Source organism: Alexandromys fortis, unplaced genomic scaffold (assembly GCF_014885135.2).
Source record: "Alexandromys fortis isolate MF-2015 unplaced genomic scaffold, M_Fortis_MF-2015_v1.1 scaffold_120, whole genome shotgun sequence".
NCBI classification, from domain to species: Eukaryota; Metazoa; Chordata; class Mammalia; order Rodentia; family Cricetidae; genus Alexandromys; species Alexandromys fortis.
In genome coordinates, this window is record NW_026067999.1 from 5,206,257 (window position 1) to 5,219,486 (window position 13,230).

Sequence of the window (13,230 nt, forward strand, 5' to 3'; positions counted from 1 at the left end):
GGGAACACTGTTACTCATGTTCTCTTTAGTGAACTGGCTATGGAGCATGAGGAGGTCTCCATTGCACTCTGACAACCTTATCATGTATCTGTTTATTAGCCAGGTTTTCTTGGTAATATTTGCATGGTAACCATGCTTTCTTGCAGGGAGTTTATGAAAAAAAGCAACAACATCCAAATAGACGTGAGGGCGTAACTTGCTCTTTTGTCTACTGTACACTGTCACTGTTAGACACTTCACTTCTACCTGGATACTTGTGCTTCTTTAAAGTTAATAGGTTATATGATCAGAATAATCTGCTCCACCTTCCTGAGTGTACACCTGCAATACATCCGGTGTTTATTAATGTGCTGGCACGTCAACGATGACAATAACTCAGGACAAAACCAACCCCATAGCAACATAGGCTTTTAACATATCTTTTTTGTACAATGTAAAAGTATACATTCTTAGTAATGAGAATTGCTAAGGATTTATTATTTCATCAATTTTTCCTTTATTAGTATTAACAAAAGCACGGTGACAAGAAGGAGGAAGAATTACTATCATTACTTACTGGTGTCTCTGAAAAACATATTCTGGTGTAATCATCTTAAAACTATACAGGACAAGGCAGTAGGAAGAAAATGCTTTGGGAACCATTTTCCCAAAGCAGGTAAGAGAATCAGAGACAGCCCTGTTCCCACTGTCAGCAGTCCAAGAGGAACACCAAGCTACACAGTTTATGTAAACACATGTAAAGGAAGTAGGTCAGACCCACACAGGATTTCTCCTTGTACCTACATAGTTACAAATGCTCAAGTGATTGCATCATTTCCGAATTTACCTATAGCACCTAGATATTTGCAATCTGTCACAATAAGGCATGCGTTCTACGTTGCTTCTCATTGCTGGGATAAACACCATGATACAAAGCAATTTGGGAGAGGAAAGGGTTTACTTATCTTACATGTTGTCCCATGTCACCATCCATCACTCAAGCAGGAAACTGGAAGCAGGAACGGACACAGAGACCATGAAGGAACTCTATTTGCTTGCTTCCTTTGGCTTGCTTAGCTACCTTTCTTGATACAGTCCAGGCTCCCATATGCTTAGGAATGGTACTGACCCATAGTGGGTTAGGACCTCGTACATCAATTAACAATTAAGAAACCATTTCAAAAGCATGTCCAGAGGGCATTCTGGTGGAATCAATTTCTCATTGAGGTCAACCTGACATCCGGTATGTCAGGTTGACAAGTGACGCTAACTCTGACAGTAGGGTAACAGAACAGAATGTACATGCCAAAATTCCATATTTGATATTTTGGTGATGTATTATGAAACTTTCCAGAAACCCTGGTTAGGTCTCTATCCTCACAAACAAGAAACACCTTATGATGAAAATAATGGTTACTAGTCTGAGTGTCTGATTAGTTATATGCCAACTTGACACTAGCCGGAGTCATTTGGGAAGAGGGATCATCAATTGAGAACATGCCTCTACCAAGCTGGCCTGTAGCTAAGCCTGTGGTGAATTTTCATTATTGATGGTTGATCTGAGAGGACATCAGTGTGGGTGGTGTTACCCCGGGGCTGGTGGTCGTAGGTGCTGTAAAAAGGCAGGATGCACAAGCCATGAAGAGCAAGCCTTTAAGTAGCACTTCTTCATGGCATCTGTATCAACTCCTGCTATACCAAAAGTTCATGGTAAATGTTTCAATTGTATGAGTTATGAAAGTTACCAAAATGCTTACTTATATTCTATCTGTGTCATCATGAACATTAAATGCACATGACTTCTCAACAAGGCTAGGATAAAGCAGATCCTACATATCAGGGAGATGTGATCTTTGCATGGGTGCCAATAATGAGGGGAGGGCATACGAAAGTCTCCAAGGTACCCATGAACATCCAGATAAAAGTATGAAGTTCTTTGATGAATGACCAGAACATTTTCTCATGCCTTTACACTAGCCAACACCTTAACAGGAGGCTTCAAAGAAGCAGCATTGAGGCATTAGGAACCACCTCCACAGTGGCATGGATAAGGAAGATGAGATTATCTTCTTTATATTTGACCACCTTATCAAGTACTTGCTTCCTAGCAAGGTTCTGCTAGGACGATTTTCAGAGAAACCATGTTCTCTTGTAGGAAACCTGTAATAAAGCTTCCACATGCATGTAAAGCTATAGCTTTCTCTACAAGGATACTGGTTCATTGTCTTCCCCACCATCCTTGTCATGAGACCCTTTCCCTCTACTTGGCTATTTGTATTTATGGCAGGTGAATTGAGTGAATAATCAGGGGAGCCCTTCCTTTGTTCAGTGTATACCTGCAAAACATTCAATGCTTGCAACGACACTGATCATGATGCAACCAATCCCCAAGCAGTCACAATGTCAATGCAACACTTCTCGTTTCTTACCTGAACAGCAAAGCAAAACATTGTAAGTTGACAAATCGGGACCCTATCATCACTCTACTGTAACCGGGATACTAGAAAGACTCTGATTGTTAGGGACATGTTTATGTTTTAATCACATGTGTGAAAAAGAAAGGGAAATGTCAGTGTTTGAAAGTAACTCATGTACATTGGAAAATTAAGTCTTAGTGAATAACTAAAGCCTCCCTTCAAAGCTATATGCTACCCAAAATTTTATTAGAGCTATCCCTACAAAACATGACAACACCAACGTATGTACACCCTCCTTACTGACCTAGATAAGTCAGCTCACATGGTCTGCAGAATGTGAGGTCTACTTCATTATTTCCCAAATTAATAAGGAAGCATATGTCAATATCATGCTGTAGTCGCTATGGTCTCTTGAAGCGAATATGAAAACCAAACAATAAAAAGCTGTGCGTTAGGAAATAGTTTGTTGTACTAGATTACTTCCACTTCTTTTCCCATCACTAATGTGTGACAGTTGAACTCTACCTGGATACTTGGGTTGTGGGCAGAGTTTCTTTGTCCTGCCAGCCCACTCCCAAATCAGCACCCAGAGATTCGTTATTAAGTATAAATCCTTGGCTGATAGCTTAGGTTTCTTACTAACTAGCTCTTATAAATTAGATTAACCAATATTTCTTATCTTTGCTCTGCCACATGGCAGAACCTTTTCTTCAGCATGGCGTGTTCATCTTCCACTTTCCCTGTGTCTCCGGGTGACTCCCCTCACTGTGCTTCTTCTTCCCAGCATACTCCCAGGTTGACTCTCTTGCCTCATCTCCTCTTGCCTAGCCATTGGCCACTCAGCAGTTTACTAACAGTGAGAACAACACATCATCCATGTGTACAAAAATGATTATTCCACAGCATTAAGAGACATCTGATTTGACCACAATTCAACAGTATCCATCCTTTTATGACCTGAAATCGGAAAAATAAGTTATGCTTACTACTGGGCTGGCCAGTCAACAACAGTATCAATTAACCACGGTATAATCAGTCTCTCCACACTCAGCTTCATATAAACCATACAGATTCATCCTCACAAGATTTATTAATTACTCCAATAGTCCGGCCTGTGCAGCTGCAACAAATGTGCGTTGAAAAGCTGGCTTTCCCGAGGGTTGTGCTACACACCTGGTGTTTTAGTACTTGGAAGAAAAAGAAGTGAGGGTCAGGGCCATCCTGAGTTACATAGCAAGTCCAACACCAGCCTGGGTTTCATGAGACCCTGCCTCTAAACAAGCAACAAACAAATCAAAATCAGATTTTTTTTTAAAAAAAGAGTAAGAGCTGGCTTATTGCCATCAGCACCCAACTATGTAGATGAATATTATGTTTCCCAATTCAGGATTAAGGATCATACTGGCACTTACCAGATAGGAGCAATTATAGCCCTAATTATCTTTTTGATATACTGTGAGATCTTGTCTCAGAGAAAAGCACAAAGGGCAAGCAATTTATAATGTATCTTAGTCTGCCTGCCCATATCAAATGACTCCAGGTTGTAGTACGAGTTCAATATCCATCTACTCCACCTGGATGCTTGAAGAAAACCATAGACACATTTGTAGAACTTGTATTCTATTGAGAAGATACCTGCAATAATTCCACCCCTGAGACAATAAAAATTGTATTACACAAAAAATATAAATAAAATTGTTAGACATCAAGAATTACATGGGGCCTTGCTAATGTCTCTATCATAGCAAATACTGAGTTCTCATTGTCTGTCAGGAACATACACCAGTGTGTGAAAGTGTACATGCCCCAAAATGCAACATGGTCATCAGATGTCCTTAGGAATATATTAAAATGTCTGAAAATATGAAGGTCTCCAAAGACTAAGATAAGCTGCTCACAGCTGTATCCTGTCCAAGATGGTAGAAAGCTGCTTGAAGACAATACACGACAACCTCAGGTTAGGCGGACCACCTTTCCTGGGCACTGCCAATCAGGTACTGTGTACTGTGCTAAGGCCTCTTTATCACTTACCTATTCTGACTATTAATTTTCTTTGTCAAACCTTCCTCTGGTTGTTTCTTTGGGGGAGTTTTCTAGAGGTTTAACCAAAAAGGGAAGACCCACCCTAAATGTGACTGGCACCGTCTCAAGGGCTGGAGTCTGAGGAAGCAAGAAAATTGAGCAACACACTTGCAGACTCTCTAAGGAAATCTGAACTGGGCCTGATGATTCAGGAATTTAACCCAAGCTACGTTGGAGGGTCAGGCAGGACTATCACAAGTTCAAGTCCTACTACACTTCTCCTCAAAGTGAAGAAAAGGAAACTTGCAAAAATGTATTTCAGGATGTAATTTCTCACCAGTATATCTGTCTATTACTTTGACCATTACCCCTGATCAGAAAATACTACAATCTGATCACAGGGGAAGGCTATGTATCCACTATTGTGAGGAGTCTTAGCTGGGGTCAACCTTGTAGATTTGTGGGAGTTTCCCTTGCACCAGGCCTCCACCTGATGCCAAATGCCCCCCCCCCCGTATCAAGACATCTCCTTCAGTACTCTTCTCTCCACCCATTCAACCCCATCCATCCTGAATCCACCCAGATCTTCTCCATTTCTCCTTCCCAGTGGTCAGATTGGTGAGCATCTCAATTGTCATCAGGAAGTCTTCATTCAGTAACTGATGGAAGCAGATCTAGAGACCCACAGCCAAGCACTGGGCCGAACTCAGGGAGTCCTGTTGAAGATATGGAGGAAGGATTGTATGAACTGGGAGGGTGCATCAGGGCCATCACAAGGGAACCCACAGAAACAATTAACCTGGGAACATAGAGCTCAGAGTCTAAACTGACAGCTAGAGAGCCTGCATAGGACCTACCTAGGCCCTCTACATATGAGTAACAGTTGTGTGGCTTGGTCTACATGTTGGATTCCTAGCGGTGGGAGCGGGGCCTGTCCCTAACACTTTGGCTGACTTTTGGGAACCTATTCCTCATATTGGGTTACCTTACCCAGCCTTAATACAAGGGGAAGAGCTAGGTATTACCTCAACTTGATATGTCATGCTTTGCTGACATCCATGGGAGGCCTGCTCTTTTCTGAACAGAAACAGAGGAGGAATGGTTAGAAAGTGATGGTGGCGGGGAAGTGAAGGGGAGGCAATGACAGGAGAGGAGGGAGGGGAGACTGTGGTCAGGATATAGAAAAGGTGAATGAATTTAATTTAAAAAAGAAATACTCCAAATTTACCTTGATGCTTTTATAAATTCCAAGTGAATGTGTTGTCAAGAGGAGTCACACTTATTTCACTCCCCAAATACTATAGACCTACCATGAGGCTCAAAAACCAACCAGCAATGACAGAGAAATAGGACATAATCCATTCCTTAATATTTAGTTTCAGCATAAAATTTTCCTAGCATATAAAATGTGCAAACTTTAAAAACCACTGCTATGGACAACATCATTTCCTACCTGCTCATCTACTAGAGAGGTACAGTTCCAAAAAGCATTAGGAAGACTGTCTCCATTTAATTGGGTATATGGAAATTAATTACAATCCTATTCTATGAATATGCTAAAATCGGTGCTTTATCAAATATCATAAATACCTCAATAAACTCTTTTGTGGTTGTGATATATTGACCATCGGGGACAAACCCATTATGAAAACTTGGTGCTGTCTCATTATAACTGATCTTCCAGTACCCAACATGTGTCAGGACAGTATCCGAGCATACTATCTCAGCCCTCACAGCCACTTAGGGAATCAATAGCACGCTTTAACTAGCTGTAGATCTACAAAGACAGAGCACTATAAGATAACTCAGAATTATCACTGTCTTGAAAGGATATCTGTAAAAGCTCAATACCAATATATCATCAAAAAATTTCATGTCAGTATTTCAGTGATGGCTACTACAGAAGTTACCCAGATTCTTCTTTAAGTATTTACTATGACAAGCATCAACTGCCTATTACTCTCAGGAAAGATATAATAAAAACTGATGCTTATCTGTAATGTTAGGAACACTTGCTTTTATTATCATATAAGCTAGAAACACAGAGATATGAGTGCCCCCCAAATATCTGTGAAATATACATCTGAAAAGTAGCTAATATGTCAGTGTAATAAGATCTCCTTCTTCCACACTAGCTAATACCTTAACAAGATACCTAAAAAAAAAACCATGTTTATACAGAGTTAGGTACAGCCTTATCATCCACCTTGGAGAGTGAAGATCACTTTTGACACCATGCTGTGACCACTCAGTCACTGATAGGGTTATTATAAAGTTTACATAAACATTCTTCTATGGATTGGAGCTTGAAAAATAAATGTGTCTATGTGTGTTTCAAAACATGAGATGTTCTACCTTGGCACCTGCCCATCTCTGCCTATAGCCATTATTATGGATACTTCTACACAATCTGGAGACTTTGAACGGTTAAAAGTTAATGATATTGTTGGGAGATTCCATCCATCCTTTCTCAATTGGGCACCTCCAAAAAAAAAAAAAAAGCTATACTTACTTCTGGGTGGGCTAGGAATGTTATAAGGATTACAATTAACAAGGACAAAATCATTCCCTGCACCCTCCTAGGTGAAACATCAATTTTCTCTATACTAAGGCAGTCTTTTGGGTAAGGACATAATCATTTCCTTCCTGAACTTTAGCAACAAAAGTCTAGTAATTACAGGGTCATCAACATCATTTCCCTTTACAAAAGATTACGTACTCTCACCTGTGATTTAAGCTCAGATCAGCATTTACTTCAATACTTGCTATGGAACTTGCTCGCTAACCTGGGTAGGCATACCATGTCCCAACAGGAACCTGCAAAATGTATTATTATATGTATATAAAAGGATACAGTTTGCACCCCTGGGACATATACAAATAACTTTGGGACCATCCATCTTTCTGGAGCTCATCCATCTACTTAGATCCTTGAAGGATTTCAAGGTCGAGGCCATTGGTAAAGAACACATTTCTGTATGGGATACCTGAAATATTTCCACAGTTACTTGCTAGGAACATCTGATCATCATTACTTTGGTATGTGAAGGCCACCACTTACGGGATCTAGTATCGACTCCATTATTCCCTACCTAAATGCCTGCAAAGAAGTCATGGTCACTCTGAGTGCAAGGGGCACCGACATTACTTTACATTGGAGATCAAATGGTTTATGTTTTAATTCATACACATTTGGATGTTCCCGCAAAGAGCCAATATCAGGTATTTACTTGCCATTTGACATTTGTTCTAAACTTGCCCAAGATTTTGAAAAAGATAGTTATGAAATATATATTAGAGATAGTTTATTTTAAGTCAGGTCATTTCAAAATTAGATACAGAAGCTTACTGGAACAAGTTCTGTTAGAACAGTTAGAACACATCTTGGCTTGCTCTATGAGGACTGTTGGTTGTTCCCCTCTATTGGGAGCTTGCACGGTGCCTTCTGGTCCCATAAAAGCTAGTCCTGAGGTGCAGGACATTCAGGTCTGTCCCAGCTCAAGGATCTTTGAGTCTTGTATCTGAAGTGCATGGTGTCTTCAGCAATAGGGACTTACCTTCCAGCTGTGGCAGACAAGCAAGGGCAATCACAATAGCCCATAATGTTTTGAGAGTCTCTTAGAGAACTCTAACGAAGAACTCTTTAAAAGAGGGCTTCTCCTGCCTGCTGGAGGTTTTTGTTAGATGGTCTTTAGCTTTTTGAAGGAGCACTGTCAGCCTAGATGAGAAAATTTCATTCAAATTACATATGTATATTTGCATACTGACTTATGGATACTATAGGCATTTTAGGTAGGTACTTACTAGTATGAATTCTTATTGTTTTTCAGACTTACTGTTATTTTGCCCTCTTTTCCTTCTGTATTTATCTCTCTCCCCTCCTTAATTAGAGCCCCCCATTTTCCCATTTATTCTATCAGATCATTTGTACCCTGCTAATCCCTTTTATTGCTTCCCCCACCTCCACCACAATGGTTCCATTTTACTTTTTCTGGTTTCTATAGTTACTCCAAAATAAGTACTCACATCTGAAGATTTGAAGCTAGGAGCCTCAGATGACAGAGAACATGAGACATTTGTCTTTTGGGGTCCATGTTACCTCACTCAAACCTGAAACCATATACACACAAACAGCAAAAAATGGGCTCAGCAGGCTATGTTTATGTTTGGGCACATACACACACATATGTATATATATGTTTTACAATTCTACCTACTTGTCTACAAAGTACACGATTTCATTTTCTTTATAGCTGAATAGCATTCTTATTTTGTTTTCGGGATGATTAGCTGAATAGCATTCTAATAGTGCATTTGTACCACATTTTTGCACAAGCACAAGCTGAGCAAAGACAGCAACAATAGCCATGCTAATGTAGATGTGGGAAAGCCCAGGAGGCCTCATCTCTACATAAACAAGCCACAGGCAACTAAGGAATGCTGAAATCAGAAGAAACAGTCTTCCCCAGGGATGAGCACACCAATTGTTTATCCAACAAGATGTAGTAAGTTCTGAAAATATACATATAAGTTATTATATAGACTGAGTAGGTTGTACGTATGTGTTCAGGAATGTATGTGGAACAACAATTATTTTAAAAATGGCCATGAATTTAAAAGAGAGCAAGAAGGATTTGGAAGGAGGAAAAGGAAGGGGGAAATGATGCAATTGCATTATTATTTCAAAAGATAAAAGAAATAATTTTTCAAGGGCGGCATAATCAAGGTTGTCACAATGGCAATATTGATTGGTGTGCAAATGTGGAAGGAGAGACAACTCATGGGGATTCACCCCTAGGCAAAGAATTATGGGCAACTAATGACTGATGAGAGGGACAACTAGCCTGTCACAGGAGGACCTCCCCATGGGCCATCCAATACAAAATGGCAGTCTTGAAACCATATATCCATAAGCAACAAAATGGACTTATCAGGATGTATTAATGTTTGTGCATACGCATACATACCTATGTGCATAATCTTTCATATATAAACATGGGTGTATTTATGTATGTATACGCAATGATTATAATCAAATAAAAAGCATATCCATTTGAGAGTGGGAAGATACAGAAGGATTTGTAAGAAAGGGATTTCGGATGAGCTGGAGTGGGAAAGGGAAGGGGGAAAGTGATGTAATTATATTTTAATTAAAATATATATGAATAAATAAAATAGAAAATCCATACTGTTAGAAAATTTAAAATTTCAGCTTAAAGCTGGGCCACAAAAGGAACCGATAATAAAGATATAATCGATCCTTCAACATATGAAAGATTAAAATAAATATTCCCTTTCAATAAAGTAAAGACTCAGGTCGGGAGAATTGCTAAAGATTTCCTAATTTCTCACCCAAGCATCAGAAACAAAAGGACGGCGATAAGATTAAGGGGCACCATTACTACCAGCCTGCTCATATGAAGAGCAGGTATACTGTACTGTGAGGGAGGCTTACCCTAGCACTAACTTAAATATCAACAATACAGAAAATCATGGCATCGTCTGTGTCACTGTGATGTCTTGACATATTTATGAATAACACATCTGGATAATCCTATGTTGTACATTTCAGGTCTATGGTTAGGAATCATTATGCCATCCACATTACTCTTCTTTAAGAAAACATGAGCTAGGTCTGGTGATGGAGGACTGTCACACTGGCTACCCAGAGGGCTACAGCAAGATCAACGGTCTTTCTATGCAACAGAAATAGTTCAGTTCTGCCCTGTGCAACTTGGTGGGATCTGATCTCAAAATAAGTAGTAGAAAAATAAGGACTGGAGTGGTAAAGTAGTCATCTCATGTGTGCGAGGTCCTGGGTTTAATTCCCACTTTTCCATTCCCCAAAAAAGAAGGAAAAGGAGAAAACAGGCAGACACGTAATTTTGAATATGTAATGTGCTCATCAGGATCCTGGTTTATTACCTTGACAACCACCATTCTTGAAAATCACTTCAACTACACCTGGATACTTGCATGAATTTAAAACGCACATGTCATGTCCCCCTTTTACTAAAAATAAGATTCATTTTTCCATACAGTGTACCCTGATGACAGTTTCCTCTCCCTCCCTACCTACCACCTCCCCTCCCATCCAGATTCACTCTCTTGTTTGTCTCTCATTAGAAAAGGACAGGCTTCTAAGAGATAACAACAAAATATAATCAAATAAAATGCATAAACTAAAACAAAAACCATCACATCCAAATTGGACAAAACAAATCAACAAAAGGGAAAGAGCCCCAAGAGAAGACACAAGAATCAGAGGTCCATTCATTCATGCAATCAGGAGTCCCATAAAAGTCCTGAAAGCTCAAAAATACATGCAGAGAATCTGTCACAGACCTTTTTATGCCCTGTGACTGCCGTTTTGGTCTCCGAGTTCATATGAGTCTTGCTCAGTTGACTCAGAGGTCCTTGTTCTCCTGGTGTCCTCCATCCCCTCTGGTTCTTACACTCTTCCTGCCTGCTCTTCCACTGGATTTCCTGAGCTCTGAGAGGCGAGACTGAATGGGAACATCCTATTTAGTAGTGTATGTTTCAAGGTCTCTCTACATAATGTTTGGCCATGGGTCTCTGTCTTGTTCCCATCTGCTGCAGGAGAAACCAGGTTAAGCTCCATCTTTCCTGACTGAATTTAATATCAAATGACCTGTATTATGGTATGCCGCTTCATTCCTTACCTCAAAATCAGCAAGGCTCTGTCAACAATCTGCAGAATAAATCTAAAATGGAAATTAAGGAAGAAGTGACACAGACGTATATATCAGGATAAAGCTTGTTCTATGTGGGCACCATCCCTTTCATTTGCCCATGATTTATATTTAGGAATACTTCAACTGTAGCTGAATCCATGGATGACATCTAATATGACCACGGTTCAGGAATATTCATCATTTCTGCACTTGCAATCTCAAAAGAAACTATTATTACTACTGGGCTGACAGATCAACAGTGCCAACAAACCACCAACCCCTCAATATCAGTAGGTTCCACTTTCTAGCCATAGAAATAATGTAAAATCATGTTCACTATATTGCTTTAAAGACTCCATGATTTCTGATCTGAATCCTCTCTTTAGGGGCAGCTTAGAAAAAAAGAGTTAGGGATGCCATCACTATTTAGCTAGCATACAGACAATGGCTTATAGACTGATCCAGGACCATAGTGGCACTTTTGCAGATTGAGAAGTAGTATTCTTGCAGAACTTTTTGCGGTACCATTAGGTTGTGACCTGTCTCTGAGAAATATACCAAGGAAATCCCATTAGATACGAGTCTCATTCCACTGATCCATATTTAAATTTCCAAGGCCATAGTATTAATTCTAGGGCACATCACCAGACCTAGATCCTTACAAATGGCAATGAACAAAGATTTTTCATGAGACTCTTATTCCATACAAAGGTTATCTATAACATTTTGGCATCCATATCATCAAAATGATGGCTACATTGAGAACTACATGGAATTCTGATGTCTCTACATGGGATCATTAAATTCACATAGTCTCCAAGTAGGCACAAAATGACATTTTGTGCTTATACAGCATTAGATATAGTAGGCAAGAATCAGGCATGCCAAAATATTGGAGAAATATCAGATTACTCTAAGAATTTATGAAACGAAACCAAGAATGTTAAGGTATTTAGGGACCAAGTATGGAGAGGCATCATACCAGTAAACTAGCAAAGACAGTAACAGGACACCTGTAAACAAAATATGGAAATAAAAATTATATATAGCCTGCTCATCTATCTGAATATTGAAAATGAAGTGGTCTACACTAACCTATAATCAGTTTCAAGGTCTCTCTGTGTAATGCCTGGCCATGAATCTCTATTTTGTTCCTGAGTGTTGCAGGAGGCAGGTCCTCTGATGATGGCTGAATACAGTACTGATCAATGAGTATAGCAGAATATCATTAGGAGTTATTTTATTGCTACTTTTTGTTTTAGACCGGTAGTGTTTTCTTTTACCATAGATCTCTGGACTATCTAGTCTCTGATTCTTAACCACCAAAGCAGTGTTAGATTTGGGTTCTATCGCACAGAGTGGGCCTTAAGTCAAAATGAACATTGCTTATTCCCATAAGGTTTGTGTTATTATTATCCTATGCTATTCTACAGGTAGGACAAGTTGTACTCTGAGATCGATTATCAGAACTAAATAAGGTCTTTTCCCGGGAAAGAGTACTTTTCCCTGGTGTCAGTATGAGGGCTCTGTCGCTCTTAGAATACTAGTGAATCATGCGCCAGTCTGTTGGCTTTGTGGGTCCAGACCTAAGACTCCAGGCCTTATGAAGGAGGAGGATGGAGAAAAGCGCTGTTTTTGTACTACTGCCGCAAGTAAAGAGCTGGGCATAGTGGTGATGGCTACGAACCTGAAGCAGGATGTGAAAACAAGTTGAAAGCCAGTCTGGGAAACTTAGGGAGACCTGTCTCAAAAGAACATAAAAAGGAGCCTGGGAGTCAGACGGAGGGGTGGGGGTAGGGTTGTGGATGCAAGCTGGCGAATATCTTTCATATCACCATAGAACCTTCATCTGGTGATGGATAAAGATAGAGACAGAGACCCACACTGGAGCACCGGACTGAGCTCCCAAGGTCCCAATGAGAAGCAGATGGAGGGAGAACACGAGCAAGGATGTCAGGACCACGGGGGGTGCACCCACCCACTGAGACAGTGGGGCTGATCTATTGGGAGCTCACCAAGGCCAGCTGGACTGTGACTGAAACAGCATGGGATAAAACCGGACTCTCTGATCATGGCGAACAATGAGGACTGATGAGAAGCCAAGGTCAATGGCAAGG

At 40.1% G+C, this 13,230-nt stretch overlaps 1 long non-coding RNA gene across 5 annotated transcripts in view; it reads left to right on the forward strand.

The window, feature by feature from the left end:
* LOC126512680 (uncharacterized) overlaps positions 1–13,230 on the forward strand; it is a 531,499-nt gene that overhangs the window by 293,940 nt on the left and 224,329 nt on the right. The window lies entirely within an intron of this gene.